Source organism: Argiope bruennichi, chromosome 8 (genome assembly GCF_947563725.1).
Source record: "Argiope bruennichi chromosome 8, qqArgBrue1.1, whole genome shotgun sequence".
In the NCBI taxonomy this organism is placed as follows: Eukaryota; Metazoa; Arthropoda; class Arachnida; order Araneae; family Araneidae; genus Argiope; species Argiope bruennichi.
Window position 1 is genome coordinate 126,376,299 of NC_079158.1, and position 16,177 is coordinate 126,392,475.

General features: G+C 45.1%; 14 non-coding genes across 14 annotated transcripts; all 14 read left to right on the plus strand.

Moving 5' to 3' along the window:
* The first annotated feature begins 507 nt into the window (after positions 1-507).
* Positions 508-597, plus strand: Trnam-cau (transfer RNA methionine (anticodon CAU)). The gene is given in 2 exon segments: positions 508-544; positions 562-597. It is a non-coding gene; the product is annotated as a tRNA-Met (tRNA).
* Positions 598-1,803: 1,206 nt separating this feature from the next.
* Positions 1,804-1,893, plus strand: Trnam-cau (transfer RNA methionine (anticodon CAU)). The gene is given in 2 exon segments: positions 1,804-1,840; positions 1,858-1,893. It is a non-coding gene; the product is annotated as a tRNA-Met (tRNA).
* A 2,826-nt stretch (positions 1,894-4,719) lies between these two features.
* Positions 4,720-4,809, plus strand: Trnam-cau (transfer RNA methionine (anticodon CAU)). The gene is given in 2 exon segments: positions 4,720-4,756; positions 4,774-4,809. It is a non-coding gene; the product is annotated as a tRNA-Met (tRNA).
* A 557-nt stretch (positions 4,810-5,366) lies between these two features.
* Positions 5,367-5,456, plus strand: Trnam-cau (transfer RNA methionine (anticodon CAU)). The gene is given in 2 exon segments: positions 5,367-5,403; positions 5,421-5,456. It is a non-coding gene; the product is annotated as a tRNA-Met (tRNA).
* Positions 5,457-5,528: 72 nt separating this feature from the next.
* Positions 5,529-5,618, plus strand: Trnam-cau (transfer RNA methionine (anticodon CAU)). The gene is given in 2 exon segments: positions 5,529-5,565; positions 5,583-5,618. It is a non-coding gene; the product is annotated as a tRNA-Met (tRNA).
* Positions 5,619-6,662: 1,044 nt separating this feature from the next.
* Positions 6,663-6,752, plus strand: Trnam-cau (transfer RNA methionine (anticodon CAU)). The gene is given in 2 exon segments: positions 6,663-6,699; positions 6,717-6,752. It is a non-coding gene; the product is annotated as a tRNA-Met (tRNA).
* Positions 6,753-8,282: 1,530 nt separating this feature from the next.
* Positions 8,283-8,372, plus strand: Trnam-cau (transfer RNA methionine (anticodon CAU)). The gene is given in 2 exon segments: positions 8,283-8,319; positions 8,337-8,372. It is a non-coding gene; the product is annotated as a tRNA-Met (tRNA).
* Positions 8,373-8,930: 558 nt separating this feature from the next.
* Positions 8,931-9,020, plus strand: Trnam-cau (transfer RNA methionine (anticodon CAU)). The gene is given in 2 exon segments: positions 8,931-8,967; positions 8,985-9,020. It is a non-coding gene; the product is annotated as a tRNA-Met (tRNA).
* A 72-nt stretch (positions 9,021-9,092) lies between these two features.
* Positions 9,093-9,182, plus strand: Trnam-cau (transfer RNA methionine (anticodon CAU)). Its single transcript is given in 2 exon segments — positions 9,093-9,129; positions 9,147-9,182. It is a non-coding gene; the product is annotated as a tRNA-Met (tRNA).
* A 3,636-nt stretch (positions 9,183-12,818) lies between these two features.
* On the plus strand, positions 12,819-12,908 carry Trnam-cau (transfer RNA methionine (anticodon CAU)). Its single transcript is given in 2 exon segments — positions 12,819-12,855; positions 12,873-12,908. It is a non-coding gene; the product is annotated as a tRNA-Met (tRNA).
* Positions 12,909-13,628: 720 nt separating this feature from the next.
* Trnam-cau (transfer RNA methionine (anticodon CAU)) lies at positions 13,629-13,718 on the plus strand. The gene is given in 2 exon segments: positions 13,629-13,665; positions 13,683-13,718. It is a non-coding gene; the product is annotated as a tRNA-Met (tRNA).
* A 72-nt stretch (positions 13,719-13,790) lies between these two features.
* Positions 13,791-13,880, plus strand: Trnam-cau (transfer RNA methionine (anticodon CAU)). The gene is given in 2 exon segments: positions 13,791-13,827; positions 13,845-13,880. It is a non-coding gene; the product is annotated as a tRNA-Met (tRNA).
* A 1,691-nt stretch (positions 13,881-15,571) lies between these two features.
* Positions 15,572-15,661, plus strand: Trnam-cau (transfer RNA methionine (anticodon CAU)). The gene is given in 2 exon segments: positions 15,572-15,608; positions 15,626-15,661. It is a non-coding gene; the product is annotated as a tRNA-Met (tRNA).
* A 396-nt stretch (positions 15,662-16,057) lies between these two features.
* Trnam-cau (transfer RNA methionine (anticodon CAU)) lies at positions 16,058-16,147 on the plus strand. Its single transcript is given in 2 exon segments — positions 16,058-16,094; positions 16,112-16,147. It is a non-coding gene; the product is annotated as a tRNA-Met (tRNA).
* Positions 16,148-16,177: the final 30 nt, after the last annotated feature.

The window sequence follows — 16,177 nt, forward strand, 5'->3', positions numbered from 1 at the left end:
TTCTATTGCCATTGGTTCGAAGCCTCGGTAGCGCAGTAGGCAGCGCGTCAGTCTCATAATCCTTTAATTGGAGCTATCTGGAGACCGTGAGTTCGATCCTCACTTGGGGCAACGTTTCTTTTTGAGAAAGTTGTTACTTGTTTTGTTAACGTTGCGATATTCTGCTATTGCCCTGGTTTCATAGCCTCGGTAGCGCAGTAGGCAGCGCGTCATTCTCATAGTCCTCTCAATGGAGCTATCTGGATTTCGTGAGTTCGATCCTCACCCGGGGCAACGTTTCTTTTTGAGAAAGTTGTTACTTGTTTTGTTAACGTTGCGATATTCTTCTGTTGTCATTGGTTTGAAGCCTGGGTAGCACAGTAGGCAGCGCCTTAGTCTCATAATCCTCTCAATAGAGCTGTTTGGAGGTCGTTAGTTCGATCCTCACCCGGGGCAACGTTATTTTTCGAAAAAGTTGTTACTTGTTTTGTTAACGTTGAGATATTATTCTATAGAAATTGTTTCGAAGCCTCGGTAGCGCAGTAGGCAGCGCGTCAGTCTCATAATCCTCTCAATAGAGCTATCTGAAGGTCGTGAGTTCGATCCTCACCCGGGGCAATGTTTCTTTTTGAGAAAGTTGTTACTTGTTTTGTTAACGTTGCGATATTCTTCTATTGCTCTGGGTTCAAAGCCTCGGTAGCGCAGTACGCAGCACGTCAGTCTCATAATCCTCTCTATAGAGCTATTTGAAGGTTGTGAGTTCATTACTCACCCGGGGCAACGTTTCCTTTTGAGAAAGTTGTTACTTGTTTTGTTCAAGTTGCGATATTCTTCTATTGCTATTGGTTCGAAGCCTCGGTAGCGCAGTAGGCAGCACGTCATTCTCATAATCCTCCCAATAGAGCTATCTGAAGGTCGTGAGTTCTATCCTTACCCGGGGCAACGATTCCTTTTGAGAAAGTTGTTACTTGTTTTGTTAAAGTTGCGATATTCTTCTATTGCCCTGGGTTCATAGCCTCGGTAGCGCAGTAGGCAGCGCGTCATTCTCATAATCCTCTCAATGGAGCTATCTGGATTTCGTGAGTTCGATCCTCACCCGGGGCAACGTTTCTTTTTGAAAAGGTTGTTACTTGTTTTGTTAACGTTGCGATATTCTTCTGTTGCCATTGGTTCGAAAACTGGGTAGCACAGTAGGCAGCGCCTTAGACTCATAATCCTCTCAATAGAGCTATCTGGAGGTCGTTAGTTCGATCCTCACCCGCGGCAACGTTATTTTTCGAAAAAGTTGTTACTTTTTTTGTTAACGTTGAGATATTCTTCTATAGAAATTGGTTCGAAGCCTCGATAGCGCAGTAGGCAGCGCGTCAGTCTCATAATCCTCTCTATAGAGCTAGCTGAAGGTCGTGAGTTCGATCCTCACCCGGGGCAATGTTTCCTTTTGAGAAAGTTGTTACTTGTTTTGTTAACGTTGCGATATTCTTCTATTGCCCTGGGTTCAAAGCCTCGGTAGCGCAGTAGGCAGCGCGTCAGTTTCATAATCCTCTCAATGGAGCTATCTGGAGACCGGGAGTTCGATCCTCACCCGGGGCAACGTTTCTTTTTGAGAAAATTGTTACTTGTTTTGTTAACGTTGCGATATTCTTCTATTGCCATTAGTTAGAAGCCTCGGTAGCGCAGTAGGCAGCGCGTCAGTCTCATAATCCTCTCTATAGAGCTATCTGAAGGTCGTGAGTTCGATCCTCTCCCGGGGCAACATTTCCTTTTGAGAAAGTTGTTACTTGTTTTGTTAACGTTGCGATATTCTTCTATTGCCCTGGGTTCAAAGCCTCGGTAGCGCAGTAGGCAGCGCGTCAGTCTCATAATCCTCTCTATAGAGCTAGCTGAAGGTCGTGAGTTCGATCCTCACCCGGGGCAACGTTTCTTTTTGAGAAAGTTGTTACTTGTTTTGTTAACGTTGCGATATTCTTCTATTGCCCTGGGTTCAAAGCCTCGGTAGCGCAGTAGGCAGCGCGTCAGTTTCATAATCCTCTCAATGGAGCTATCTGGAGACCGGGAGTTCGATCCTCACCCCGGTCAACGTTTCTTTTTAAGAAAATTGTTACTTGTTTTGTTAACGTTGCGATATTCTTCTATTGCCATTAGTTAGAAGCCTCGGTAGCGCAGTAGGCAGCGAGTCAGTCTCATAATCCTCTCTATAGAGCTATCTGAAGGTCGTGAGTTCGATCCTCACCTGGGGCAACATTTCCTTTTGAGAAAGTTGTTACTTGTTTTGTTAACGTTGCGATATTCTTCTATTGCCCTGGGTTCAAAGCTTCGGTAGCGCAGTACGCAGCACGTCAGTCTCATAATCCTCTCTATAGAGCTATTTGAAGGTTGTGAGTTCATTTCTCACCCGTGGCAACGTTTCCTTTTGAGAAAGTTGTTACTTGTTTTGTTCAAGTTGCGATATTCTTCTATTGCTATTGGTTCGAAGCCTCGGTAGCGCAGTAGGCAGCACGTCAGTCTCATAATCCTCCCAATAGAGCTATCTGAAGGTCGTGAGTTCTATCCTCACCCGGGGCAACGTTACCTTTTGAGACAGTTGTTACTGGTTTTGTTAACGTTGCGATATTCTTCTATTGCTCTGGGTTCAAAGTCTCTCTAGCGCAGTAGGCAGCACGTCAGTCACATAATCCTCTCAATAGAGCTATCTGAAGGTCGTGAGTTCGATCCTCACCCGGGGCAACGTTTCCTTTTGAGAAAGTTGTTACTTGTTTTGTTAACGTTGCGATATTCTTCTATTGCATTGGGTTCCAAGCATCGGTAGCACAGTAGGCAGCGCGTCAGTCTCATAATCCTCTCAATAGAGCTATCTGGAGGTCGTGAGTTCGATCCTCACCCGGGGAAACGTTTCTTTTTGAGAAAGTCGTTACTTTTTTTGTTAACGTTGCGATATTCTTCTATTGCCATTGGTTCGAAGCCTCGGTAGCGCAGTAGGCAGCACGTCAGTCTCATAATCCTTTAATTGGAGCTATCTGGAGACCGTGAGTTCGATCCTCACTCGGGGCAACGTTTCTTTTTGAGAAAGTTGTTACTTGTTTTGTTAACGTTGCGATATTCTGCTATTGCCCTGGTTTCATAGCCTCGGTAGCGCAGTAGGCAGCGCGTCATTCTCATAGTCCTCTCAATGGAGCTATCTGGATTTCGTGAGTTCGATCCTCACCCGGGGCAACGTTTCTTTTTGAGAAAGTTGTTACTTGTTTTGTTAACGTTGCGATATTCTTCTGTTGTCATTGGTTCGAAGCCTGGGTAGCACAGTAGGCAGCGCCTTAGTCTCATAATCCTCTCAATAGAGCTGTTTGGAGGTCGTTAGTTCGATCCTCACCCCGGGCAACGTTTCTTTTTAAGAAAATTGTTACTTGTTTTGTTAACGTTGCGATATTCTTCTATTGCCATTAGTTAGAAGCCTCGGTAGCGCAGTAGGCAGCGAGTCAGTCTCATAATCCTCTCTATAGAGCTATCTGAAGGTCGTGAGTTCGATCCTCACCTGGGGCAACATTTCCTTTTGAGAAAGTTGTTACTTGTTTTGTTAACGTTGCGATATTCTTCTATTGCCCTGGGTTCAAAGCTTCGGTAGCGCAGTACGCAGCACGTCAGTCTCATAATCCTCTCTATAGAGCTATTTGAAGGTTGTGAGTTCATTTCTCACCCGTGGCAACGTTTCCTTTTGAGAAAGTTGTTACTTGTTTTGTTCAAGTTGCGATATTCTTCTATTGCTATTGGTTCGAAGCCTCGGTAGCGCAGTAGGCAGCACGTCAGTCTCATAATCCTCCCAATAGAGCTATCTGAAGGTCGTGAGTTCTATCCTCACCCGGGGCAACGTTACCTTTTGAGACAGTTGTTACTGGTTTTGTTAACGTTGCGATATTCTTCTATTGCTCTGGGTTCAAAGTCTCTCTAGCGCAGTAGGCAGCACGTCAGTCACATAATCCTCTCAATAGAGCTATCTGAAGGTCGTGAGTTCGATCCTCACCCGGGGCAACGTTTCCTTTTGAGAAAGTTGTTACTTGTTTGGTTAACGTTGCGATATTCTTCTATTGCATTGGGTTCCAAGCATCGGTAGCACAGTAGGCAGCGCGTCAGTCTCATAATCCTCTCAATAGAGCTATCTGGAGGTCGTGAGTTCGATCCTCACCCGGGGAAACGTTTCTTTTTGAGAAAGTCGTTACTTTTTTTGTTAACGTTGCGATATTCTTCTATTGCCATTGGTTCGAAGCCTCGGTAGCGCAGTAGGCAGCGCGTCAGTCTCATAATCCTTTAATTGGAGCTATCTGGAGACCGTGAGTTCGATCCTCACTCGGGGCAACGTTTCTTTTTGAGAAAGTTGTTACTTGTTTTGTTAACGTTGCGATATTCTGCTATTGCCCTGGTTTCATAGCCTCGGTAGCGCAGTAGGCAGCGCGTCATTCTCATAGTCCTCTCAATGGAGCTATCTGGATTTCGTGAGTTCGATCCTCACCCGGGGCAACGTTTCTTTTTGAGAAAGTTGTTACTTGTTTTGTTAACGTTGCGATATTCTTCTGTTGTCATTGGTTCGAAGCCTGGGTAGCACAGTAGGCAGCGCCTTAGTCTCATAATCCTCTCAATAGAGCTGTTTGGAGGTCGTTAGTTCGATCCTCACCCGGGGCAACGTTATTTTTCGAAAAAGTTGTTACTTGTTTTGTTAACGTTGAGATATTATTCTATAGAAATTGTTTCGAAGCCTCGGTAGCGCAGTAGGCAGCGCGTCAGTCTCATAATCCTCTCAATAGAGCTATCTGAAGGTCGTGAGTTCGATCCTCACCCGGGGCAATGTTTCTTTTTGAGAAAGTTGTTACTTGTTTTGTTAACGTTGCGATATTCTTCTATTGCTCTGGGTTCAAAGCCTCGGTAGCGCAGTACGCAGCACGTCAGTCTCATAATCCTCTCTATAGAGCTATTTGAAGGTTGTGAGTTCATTACTCACCCGGGGCAACGTTTCCTTTTGAGAAAGTTGTTACTTGTTTTGTTCAAGTTGCGATATTCTTCTATTGCTATTGGTTCGAAGCCTCGGTAGCGCAGTAGGCAGCACGTCATTCTCATAATCCTCCCAATAGAGCTATCTGAAGGTCGTGAGTTCTATCCTTACCCGGGGCAACGATTCCTTTTGAGAAAGTTGTTACTTGTTTGTTAAAGTTGCGATATTCTTCTATTGCCCTGGGTTCAAAGCCTCGGTAGCGCAGTAGGCAGCACGTCTGTCTCATAATCCTCTCAATAGAGCTATCTGGAGGTCGTTAGTTCGATCCTCACCCGGGGCAACGTTATTTTTCGAAAAAGTTGTTACTTCTTTTGTTAACGTTGAGATATTCTTCTATAGAAATTGGTTCGAAGCCTCGGTAGCGCAGTAGGCAGCGCGTCAGTCTCATAATCCTCTCAATAGAGCTATCTGAAGGTCGTGAGTTCGATCCTCACCCGGGGCAACGTTTCCTTTTGAGAAAGTTGTTACTTGTTTTGTTAACGTTGCGATATTCTTCTATTTCCCTGGGTTCAAAGCCTCGGTAGCGCAGTAGGCAGCGCGTCAGTCTCATAATCCTCTCAATGGAGCTATCTGGAGACCGTGAGTTCGATCCTCACCCGGGGCAACGTTTCTTTTTTAGAAAGTTGTTACTTGATTTGTTAACGTTGCGATATTATTCTATTGCCATTAGTTAAAAGCCTTGGTAGCGCAGTAGGCAGCGCGTCTGTCTCATAATCCTGTCTATAGAGCTATCTGAAGGTCGTGAGTTCGATCCTCACCCGGGGCAACGTTTCCTTTTGAGAAAGTTGTTACTTGTTTTGTTAACGTTGCGATATTTTTCTATTGCCCTGGGTTCAAAGCCTCGGTAGCGCAGTAGGCAGCACGTCAGTCTCATAATCCTCTCAATGGAGCTATCTGGATATCGTGAGTTCGATCCTCACCCGGGGCAACGTTTCTTTTTGAGAAAGTTGTTACTTGTTTTGTTAACGTTGCGATATTCTTCTATTGCCATTGCTTCGAAGCCTAGGTAGCGCAGTAGGCAGCGCGTCAGTCTCATAATCCTCTCACTAGAGCTATCTGAAGGTCGTGAGTTCGATCCTCACCCGGGGCAACGTTTCTTTTTGAGAAAGGTGTTACTTGTTTTGTTAACGTTGCGATATTCTGCTATTGCCCTGGGTTCATAGCCTCGGTAGCGCAGTAGGCAGCGCGTCATTCTCATAATCCTCTCAATGGAGCTATCTGGATTTCGTGAGTTCGATCCTCACCCGGGGCAACGTTTCTTTTTGAAAAGGTTGTTACTTGTTTTGTTAACGTTGCGATATTCTTCTGTTGCCATTGGTTCGAAAACTGGGTAGCACAGTAGGCAGCGCCTTAGACTCATAATCCTCTCAATAGAGCTATCTGGAGGTCGTTAGTTCGATCCTCACCCGCGGCAACGTTATTTTTCGAAAAAGTTGTTACTTGTTTTGTTAACGTTGAGATATTCTTCTATTGCCATTAGTTAGAAGCCTCGGTAGCGCAGTAGGCAGCGCGTCAGTCTCATAATCCTCTCTATAGAGCTATCTGAAGGTCGTGAGTTCGATCCTCTCCCGGGGCAACATTTCCTTTTGAGAAAGTTGTTACTTGTTTTGTTAACGTTGCGATATTCTTCTATTGCCCTGGGTTCAAAGCCTCGGTAGCGCAGTAGGCAGCGCGTCAGTCTCATAATCCTCTCTATAGAGCTAGCTGAAGGTCGTGAGTTCGATCCTCACCCGGGGCAACGTTTCTTTTTGAGAAAGTTGTTACTTGTTTTGTTAACGTTGCGATATTCTTCTATTGCCCTGGGTTCAAAGCCTCGGTAGCGCAGTAGGCAGCGCGTCAGTTTCATAATCCTCTCAATGGAGCTATCTGGAGACCGGGAGTTCGATCCTCACCCGGGGCAACGTTTCTTTTTAAGAAAATTGTTACTTGTTTTGTTAACGTTGCGATATTCTTCTATTGCCATTAGTTAGAAGCCTCGGTAGCGCAGTAGGCAGCGAGTCAGTCTCATAATCCTCTCTATAGAGCTATCTGAAGGTCGTGAGTTCGATCCTCACCTGGGGCAACATTTCCTTTTGAGAAAGTTGTTACTTGTTTTGTTAACGTTGCGATATTCTTCTATTGCCCTGGGTTCAAAGCTTCGGTAGCGCAGTACGCAGCACGTCAGTCTCATAATCCTCTCTATAGAGCTATTTGAAGGTTGTGAGTTCATTTCTCACCCGTGGCAACGTTTCCTTTTGAGAAAGTTGTTACTTGTTTTGTTCAAGTTGCGATATTCTTCTATTGCTATTGGTTCGAAGCCTCGGTAGCGCAGTAGGCAGCACGTCAGTCTCATAATCCTCCCAATAGAGCTATCTGAAGGTCGTGAGTTCTATCCTCACCCGGGGCAACGTTACCTTTTGAGACAGTTGTTACTGGTTTTGTTAACGTTGCGATATTCTTCTATTGCTCTGGGTTCAAAGTCTCTCTAGCGCAGTAGGCAGCACGTCAGTCACATAATCCTCTCAATAGAGCTATCTGAAGGTCGTGAGTTCGATCCTCACCCGGGGCAACGTTTCCTTTTGAGAAAGTTGTTACTTGTTTTGTTAACGTTGCGATATTCTTCTATTGCATTGGGTTCCAAGCATCGGTAGCACAGTAGGCAGCGCGTCAGTCTCATAATCCTCTCAATAGAGCTATCTGGAGGTCGTGAGTTCGATCCTCACCCGGGGAAACGTTTCTTTTTGAGAAAGTCGTTACTTTTTTTGTTAACGTTGCGATATTCTTCTATTGCCATTTGTTCGAAGCCTCGGTAGCGCAGTAGGCAGCGCGTCAGTCTCATAATCCTTTAATTGGAGCTATCTGGAGACCGTGAGTTTGATCCTCACTCGGGGCAACGTTTCTTTTTGAGAAAGTTGTTACTTGTTTTGTTAACGTTGCGATATTCTGCTATTGCCCTGGTTTCATAGCCTCGGTAGCGCAGTAGGCAGCGCGTCATTCTCATAGTCCTCTCAATGGAGCTATCTGGATTTCGTGAGTTCGATCCTCACCCGGGGCAACGTTTCTTTTTGAGAAAGTTGTTACTTGTTTTGTTAACGTTGCGATATTCTTCTGTTGTCATTGGTTCGAAGCCTGGGTAGCACAGTAGGCAGCGCCTTAGTCTCATAATCCTCTCAATAGAGCTGTTTGGAGGTCGTTAGTTCGATCCTCACCCGGGGCAACGTTATTTTTCGAAAAAGTTGTTACTTGTTTTGTTAACGTTGAGATATTATTCAATAGAAATTGTTTCGAAGCCTCGGTAGCGCAGTAGGCAGCGCGTCAGTCTCATAATCCTCTCAATAGAGCTATCTGAAGGTCGTGAGTTCGATCCTCACCCGGGGCAATGTTTCTTTTTGAGAAAGTTGTTACTTGTTTTGTTAACGTTGCGATATTCTTCTATTGCTCTGGGTTCAAAGCCTCGGTAGCGCAGTACGCAGCACGTCAGTCTCATAATCCTCTCTATAGAGCTATTTGAAGGTTGTGAGTTCATTACTCACCCGGGGCAACGTTTCCTTTTGAGAAAGTTGTTACTTGTTTTGTTCAAGTTGCGATATTCTTCTATTGCTATTGGTTCGAAGCCTCGGTAGCGCAGTAGGCAGCACGTCATTCTCATAATCCTCCCAATAGAGCTATCTGAAGGTCGTGAGTTCTATCCTTACCCGGGGCAACGATTCCTTTTGAGAAAGTTGTTACTTGTTTTGTTAAAGTTGCGATATTCTTCTATTGCCCTGGGTTCAAAGCCTCGGTAGCGCAGTAGGCAGCACGTCTGTCTCATAATCCTCTCAATAGAGCTATCTGGAGGTCGTTAGTTCGATCCTCACCCGGGGCAACGTTATTTTTCGAAAAAGTTGTTACTTGTTTTGTTAACGTTGTGATATTCTTCTATAGAAATTGGTTCGAAGCCTCGGTAGCGCAGTAGGCAGCGCGTCAGTCTCATAATCCTCTCAATAGAGCTATCTGAAGGTCGTGAGTTCGATCCTCACCCGGGGCAACGTTTCCTTTTGAGAAAGTTGTTACTTGTTTTGTTAACGTTGCGATATTCTTCTATTTCCCTGGGTTCAAAGCCTCGGTAGCGCAGTAGGCAGCGCGTCAGTCTCATAATCCTCTCAATGGAGCTATCTGGAGACCGTGAGTTCGATCCTCACCCGGGGCAACGTTTCTTTTTTAGAAAGTTGTTACTTGATTTGTTAACGTTGCGATATTATTCTATTGCCATTAGTTAAAAGCCTTGGTAGCGCAGTAGGCAGCGCGTCTGTCTCATAATCCTGTCTATAGAGCTATCTGAAGGTCGTGAGTTCGATCCTCACCCGGGGCAACGTTTCCTTTTGAGAAAGTTGTTACTTGTTTTGTTAACGTTGCGATATTTTTCTATTGCCCTGGGTTCAAAGCCTCGGTAGCGCAGTAGGCAGCACGTCAGTCTCATAATCCTCTCAATGGAGCTATCTGGATATCGTGAGTTCGATCCTCACCCGGGGCAACGTTTCTTTTTGAGAAAGTTGTTACTTGTTTTGTTAACGTTGCGATATTCTTCTATTGCCATTGCTTCGAAGCCTAGGTAGCGCAGTAGGCAGCGCGTCAGTCTCATAATCCTCTCACTAGAGCTATCTGAAGGTCGAGAGTTCGATCCTCACCCGGGGCAACGTTTCTTTTTGAGAAAGGTGTTACTTGTTTTGTTAACGTTGCGATATTCTGCTATTGCCCTGGGTTCATAGCCTCGGTAGCGCAGTAGGCAGCGCGTCATTCTCATAATCCTCTCAATGGAGCTATCTGGATTTCGTGAGTTCGATCCTCACCCGGGGCAACGTTTCTTTTTGAAAAGGTTGTTACTTGTTTTGTTAACGTTGCGATATTCTTCTGTTGCCATTGGTTCGAAAACTGGGTAGCACAGTAGGCAGCGCCTTAGACTCATAATCCTCTCAATAGAGCTATCTGGAGGTCGTTAGTTCGATCCTCACCCGCGGCAACGTTATTTTTCGAAAAAGTTGTTACTTGTTTTGTTAACGTTGAGATATTCTTCTATAGAAATTGGTTCGAAGCCTCGATAGCGAAGTAGGCAGCGCGTCAGTCTCATAATCCTCTCTATAGAGCTAGCTGAAGGTCGTGAGTTCGATCCTCACCCGGGGCAATGTTTCCTTTTGAGAAAGTTGTTACTTGTTTTGTTAACGTTGCGATATTCTTCTATTGCCCTGGGTTCAAAGCCTCGGTAGCGCAGTAGGCAGCGCGTCAGTTTCATAATCCTCTCAATGGAGCTATCTGGAGACCGGGAGTTCGATCCTCACCCGGGGCAACGTTTCTTTTTGAGAAAATTGTTACTTGTTTTGTTAACGTTGCGATATTCTTCTATTGCCATTAGTTAGAAGCCTCGGTTGCGCAGTAGGCAGCGCGTCAGTCTCATAATCCTCTCTATAGAGCTAGCTGAAGGTCGTGAGTTCGATCCTCACCCGGGGCAACGTTTCTTTTTGAGAAAGTTGTTACTTGTTTTGTTAACGTTGCGATATTCTTCTATTGCTCTGGGTTCAAAGCCTCGGTAGCGCAGTACGCAGCACGTCAGTCTCATAATCCTCTCTATAGAGCTATTTGAAGGTTGTGAGTTCATTCCTCACCCGGGGCAACGTTTCCTTTTGAGAAAGTTGTTACTTGTTTTGTTCAAGTTGCGATATTCTTCTATTGCTATTGGTTCGAAGCCTCGGTAGCGCAGTAGGCAGCACGTCAGTCTCATAATCCTCCCAATAGAGCTATCTGAAGGTCGTGAGTTCTATCCTCACCCGGGGCAACGTTACCTTTTGAGACAGTTGTTACTGGTTTTGTTAACGTTGCGATATTCTTCTATTGCTCTGGGTTCAAAGTCTCTCTAGCGCAGTAGGCAGCACGTCAGTCACATAATCCTCTCAATAGAGCTATCTGAAGGTCGTGAGTTCGATCCTCACCCGGGGCAACGTTTCCTTTTGAGAAAGTTGTTACTTGTTTTGTTAACGTTTCGATATTCTTCTATTTAATTGGGTTCCAAGCATCGGTAGCACAGTAGGCAGCGCGTCAGTCTCATAATCCTCTCAATAGAGCTATCTGGAGGTCGTGAGTTCGATCCTCACCCGGGGAAACGTTTCTTTTTGAGAAAGTCGTTACTTGTTTTGTTAACGTTGCGATATTCTTCTATTGCCATTGGTTCGAAGCCTCGGTAGCGCAGTAGGCAGCGCGTCAGTCTCATAATCCTTTAATTGGAGCTATCTGGAGACCGTGAGTTCGATCCTCACTCGGGGCAACGTTTCTTTTTTAGAAAGTTGTTACTTGTTTTTTTAACGTTGCGATATTCTTCTATTGCCATTAGTTAAAAGCCTCGGTAGCGCAGTAGGCAGCGCGTCAGTCTCATAATCCTCTCTATAGAGCTATCTGAAGGTCGTGAGTTCATTCCTCACCCGGGGCAACGTTTCCTTTTGAGAAAGTTGTTACTTGTTTTGTTCAAGTTGCGATATTCTTCTATTGCTATTGGTTCGAAGCCTCGGTAGCGCAGTAGGCAGCACGTCAGTCTCATAATCCTCCCAATAGAGCTATCTGAAGGTCGTGAGTTCTATCCTCACCCGGGGCAACGTTACCTTTTGAGACAGTTGTTACTGGTTTTGTTAACGTTGCGATATTCTTCTATTGCTCTGGGTTCAAAGTCTCTCTAGCGCAGTAGGCAGCACGTCAGTCACATAATCCTCTCAATAGAGCTATCTGAAGGTCGTGAGTTCGATCCTCACCCGGGGCAACGTTTCCTTTTGAGAAAGTTGTTACTTGTTTTGTTAACGTTGCGATATTCTTCTATTGCATTGGGTTCCAAGCATCGGTAGCACAGTAGGCAGCGCGTCAGTCTCATAATCCTCTCAATAGAGCTATCTGGAGGTCGTGAGTTCGATCCTCACCCGGGGAAACGTTTCTTTTTGAGAAAGTCGTTACTTGTTTTGTTAACGTTGCGATATTCTTCTATTGCCATTGGTTCGAAGCCTCGGTAGCGCAGTAGGCAGCGCGTCAGTCTCATAATCCTTTAATTGGAGCTATCTGGAGACCGTGAGTTCGATCCTCACTCGGGGCAACGTTTCTTTTTTAGAAAGTTGTTACTTGTTTTTTTAACGTTGCGATATTCTTCTATTGCCATTAGTTAAAAGCCTCGGTAGCGCAGTAGGCAGCGCGTCAGTCTCATAATCCTCTCTATAGAGCTATCTGAAGGTCGTGAGTTCGATCCTCACCCAGGGCAACGTTTCCTTTTCAGAAAGTTGTTACTTGTTTTGTTAACGTTGCGATATTCTTCTATTGCCATTGGTTCGAAGCCTCGGTAGCGCAGTAGGCAGCGCGTCAGTCTCATAATCCTCTCAATAGAGCTATCTGAAGGTCGTGAGTTCGATCATCACCCGGGGCAACGTTTCTTTTTGAGAAAGTTGTTACTTGTTTTGTTAACGTTGCGATATTCTGCTATTGCCCTGGTTTCATAGCCTCGGTAGCGCAGTAGGCAGCGCGTCAGTCTCATAGTCCTTTCAATGGAGCTATCTGGATTTCGTGAGTTCGATCCTCACCCGGGGCAACGTTTCTTTTTGAGAAAGTTGTTACTTGTTTTGTTAACGTTGCGATATTCTTCTGTTGTCATTGGTTCGAAGCCTGGGTAGCACAGTAGGCAGCGCCTTAGTCTCATAATCCTCTCAATAGAGCTGTTTGGAGGTCGTTAGTTCGATCCTCACCCGGGGTAACGTTATTTTTCGAAAAAGTTGTTACTTGTTTCGTTAACGTTGAGATATTCTTCTATAGAAATTGTTTCGAAGCCTCGGTAGCGCAGTAGGCAGCGCGTCAGTCTCATAATCCTCTCAATAGAGCTATCTGAAGGTCGTGAGTTCGATCCTCACCCGGGGCAATGTTTCTTTTTGAGAAAGTTGTTACTTGTTTTGTTAACGTTGCGATATTCTTCTATTGCTCTGGGTTCAAAGCCTCGGTAGCGCAGTACGCAGCACGTCAGTCTCATAATCCTCTCTATAGAGCTATTTGAAGGTTGTGAGTTCATTCCTCACCCGGGGCAACGTTTCCTTTTGAGAAAGTTGTTACTTGTTTTGTTCAAGTTGCGATATTCTTCTATTGCTATTGGTTCGAAGCCTCGGTAGCGCAGTAGGCAGCACGTCAGTCTCATAATCCTCCCAATAGAGCTATCTGAAGGTCGTGAGTTCTATCCTCACCCGGGGCAACGTTACCTTTTGAGACAGTTGTTACTGGTTTTGTTAACGTTGCGATATTCTTCTATTGCTCTGGGTTCAAAGTCTCTCTAGCGCAGTAGGCAGCACGTCAGTCACATAATTCTCTCAATAGAGCTATCTGAAGGTCGTGAGTTCGATCCTCACCCGGGGCAACGTTTCCTTTTGAGAAAGTTGTTACTTGTTTTGTTAACGTTGCGATATTCTTCTATTGCATTGGGTTCCAAGCATCGGTAGCACAGTAGGCAGCGCGTCAGTCTCATAATCCTCTCTATAGAGCTATCTGAAGGTCGTGAGTTCGATCCTCACCCAGGGCAACGTTTCCTTTTCAGAAAGTTGTTACTTGTTTTGTGAACGTTGCGATATTCTTCTATTGCCATTGGTTCGAAGCCTCGGTAGCGCAGTAGGCAGCGCGTCAGTCTCATAATCTTCTCAATAGAGCTATCTGAAGGTCGTGAGTTCGATCCTCACCCGGGGCAATGTTTCTTTTTGAGAAAGTTGTTACTTGTTTTGTTAACGTTGCGATATTCTTCTATTGCCATTGGTTCGAAGCCTCGGTAGCGCAGTAGGCAGCGCGTCAGTCTCATAATACTCTCAATAGAGCTATCTGAAGGTCGTGAGTTCGATCCTCACCCGGGGCAACGTTTCTTTTTGAGAAAATTGTTACTTGTTTTGTTAACGTTGCGATATTCTGCTATTGCCCTGGGTTCATAGCCTCGGTAGCGCAGTAGGCAGTGCGTCATTCTCATAATCCTCTCAATGGAGCTATCTGGATTTCGTGAGTTCGATCCTCACTCGGGGCAACGTTTCTTTTTAAGAAAGTTGTTACTTGTTTTGTTAACGTTGCGATTTTCTTCTGTTGTCATTGGTTCGAAGCCTGGGTAGCACATTAGGCAGCGCGTTAGTCTCATAATGCTCTCAATGGAGCTATCTGGAGACCGTGAGTTCGATCCTCACCCGGGGCAACGTTTCTTTTTGAGAAAGTTGTTACTTGTTTTGTTAACGTTGCGATATTCTTATATTGCCATTGGTTCGAAGCCTAGGTAGCGCAGTAGGCAGCGCGTTATTCTCATAATCCTCTCAATGGAGTTATCTGAAGGTCGTGAGTTCGAACCTCAGACGGGGCAACTTTATTTTTTGAAACAATTGTTCCTTGTTTTGTTACCGTTGCGATATTCTTCTATTGATATCGGTTCGAAACCTCGATAGCGCAGTAGGCAGTGCCTCAGTCTCGTAATCTTCTCAATAGTGCTATCTGAAGGTCGTGAGTTCGATCCTCACCCGGAGCAATGTTGTATTTTGAACATCCTTTTTCTTTTTTTGCTAAAGTTGCGATATTCATCTATTGCCATTGGTTCGGAGCCTCTGTAGCGCAGTAGGCAGCGCGGCAGTCGCATAATCCTAACAATAGAGCTATCTGGAGGTCGTGAGTTCGATCCTCAACCGGGTTAACGGTATTTTATGAAAAAGCGTTTTCTTTTTTTGTTAAAGTTGCGATATTCATCTATTGCCATTGCTTCGAAGCCTCTGTAGCGCAGTAGGCAGCGCGTCGAATCATTATCATCTCAATAGAGCTATTTGAAGTTAGTGAGTTCGATCCTCACTCGTGGCTACGTTATTTTTTGAAAAAGTTGTTACTTGTTTTGTTAACGTTGCGATATTCTTCTGTTGCCATTGGTTCGAAGCCTGGTTAGCACAGTAGGCAGCGCGTTAGTCTCATAATGCTCTCAATGGAGCTATCTGGAGACCGTGAGTTCGATCCTCACCCGGGGCAACGTTTCTTTTTGAGAAAATTGTTACTGGTTTTGTTAAAGTTGCGATATTCTTCTATTGCTATTAATTCGAAGCCTCGGTAGCGCAGTAGGCAGCACGTCAGTCTCATAATCCTCCCAATAGAGCTATCTGAAGGTCGTGAGTTCGATCCTCACCCGGGGCAACGTTTCCTTTTGAGACAGTTGTTACTTGTTTTGTTAACGTTGCGATATTCTTCTATTGCTCTGGGTTCAAAGTCTCTCTAGCGCAGAAGGCAGCACGTCAGTCACATATTACTCTCAATAGAGCTATCTGAAGGTCGTGAGTTCGATCCTCACCCGAGGCAACGTTTCCTTTTGAGAAAGTTGTTACTTGTTTTGTTAACGTTGCGATATTCTTCTATTGCCATTGGTTCGAAGCCTCGGTAGCGCAGTAGGCAGCGCGTCAGTCTCATAATCCTCTCAATGGAGCTATCTGGAGACCGTGAGTTCGATCCTCACTCGGGGCAACGTTTCTTTTTTAGAAAGTTGTTACTTGTTTTGTTAACGTTGCGATATTCTTCTATTGCCATTAGTTAAAAGCCTCGGTAGCGCAGTAGGCAGCGCGTCAGTCTCATAATCCTCTCTATAGAGCTATCTGAAGGTCGTGAGTTCGATCCTCACCCGGGGCAACGTTTCCTTTTGAGAAAGTTGTTACTTGTTTTGTTAACGTTGCGATATTCTTCTATTGCCATTGGTTCGAAGCCTCGGTAGCGCAGTAGGCAGCGCGTCAGTCTCATAATCCTCTCAATAGAGCTATCTGAAGGTCGTGAGTTAGATCCTCACCCAGGGCAACGTTTCTTTTTGAGAAAGTTGTTACTTGTTTTGTTAACGTTGCGATATTCTGCTATTGCCCTGGTTTCATAGCCTCGGTAGCGCAGTAGGCAGCGCGTCATTCTCATAGTCCTCTCAATGGAGCTATCTGGATTTCGTGAGTTCGATCCTCACCCGGGGCAACGTTTCTTTTTGAGAAAGTTGTTACTTTTTTTGTTAACGTTGCGATATTCTTCTGTTGTCATTGGTTCGAAGCCTGGGTAGCGCAGTAGGCAGCGCGTCAGTCTCATAATCCTCTCAATAGAGCTATCTGAAGGTCGTGAGTTCGATCCTCACCCGGGGCAACGTTTCCTTTTGAGAAAGTTGTTACTTGT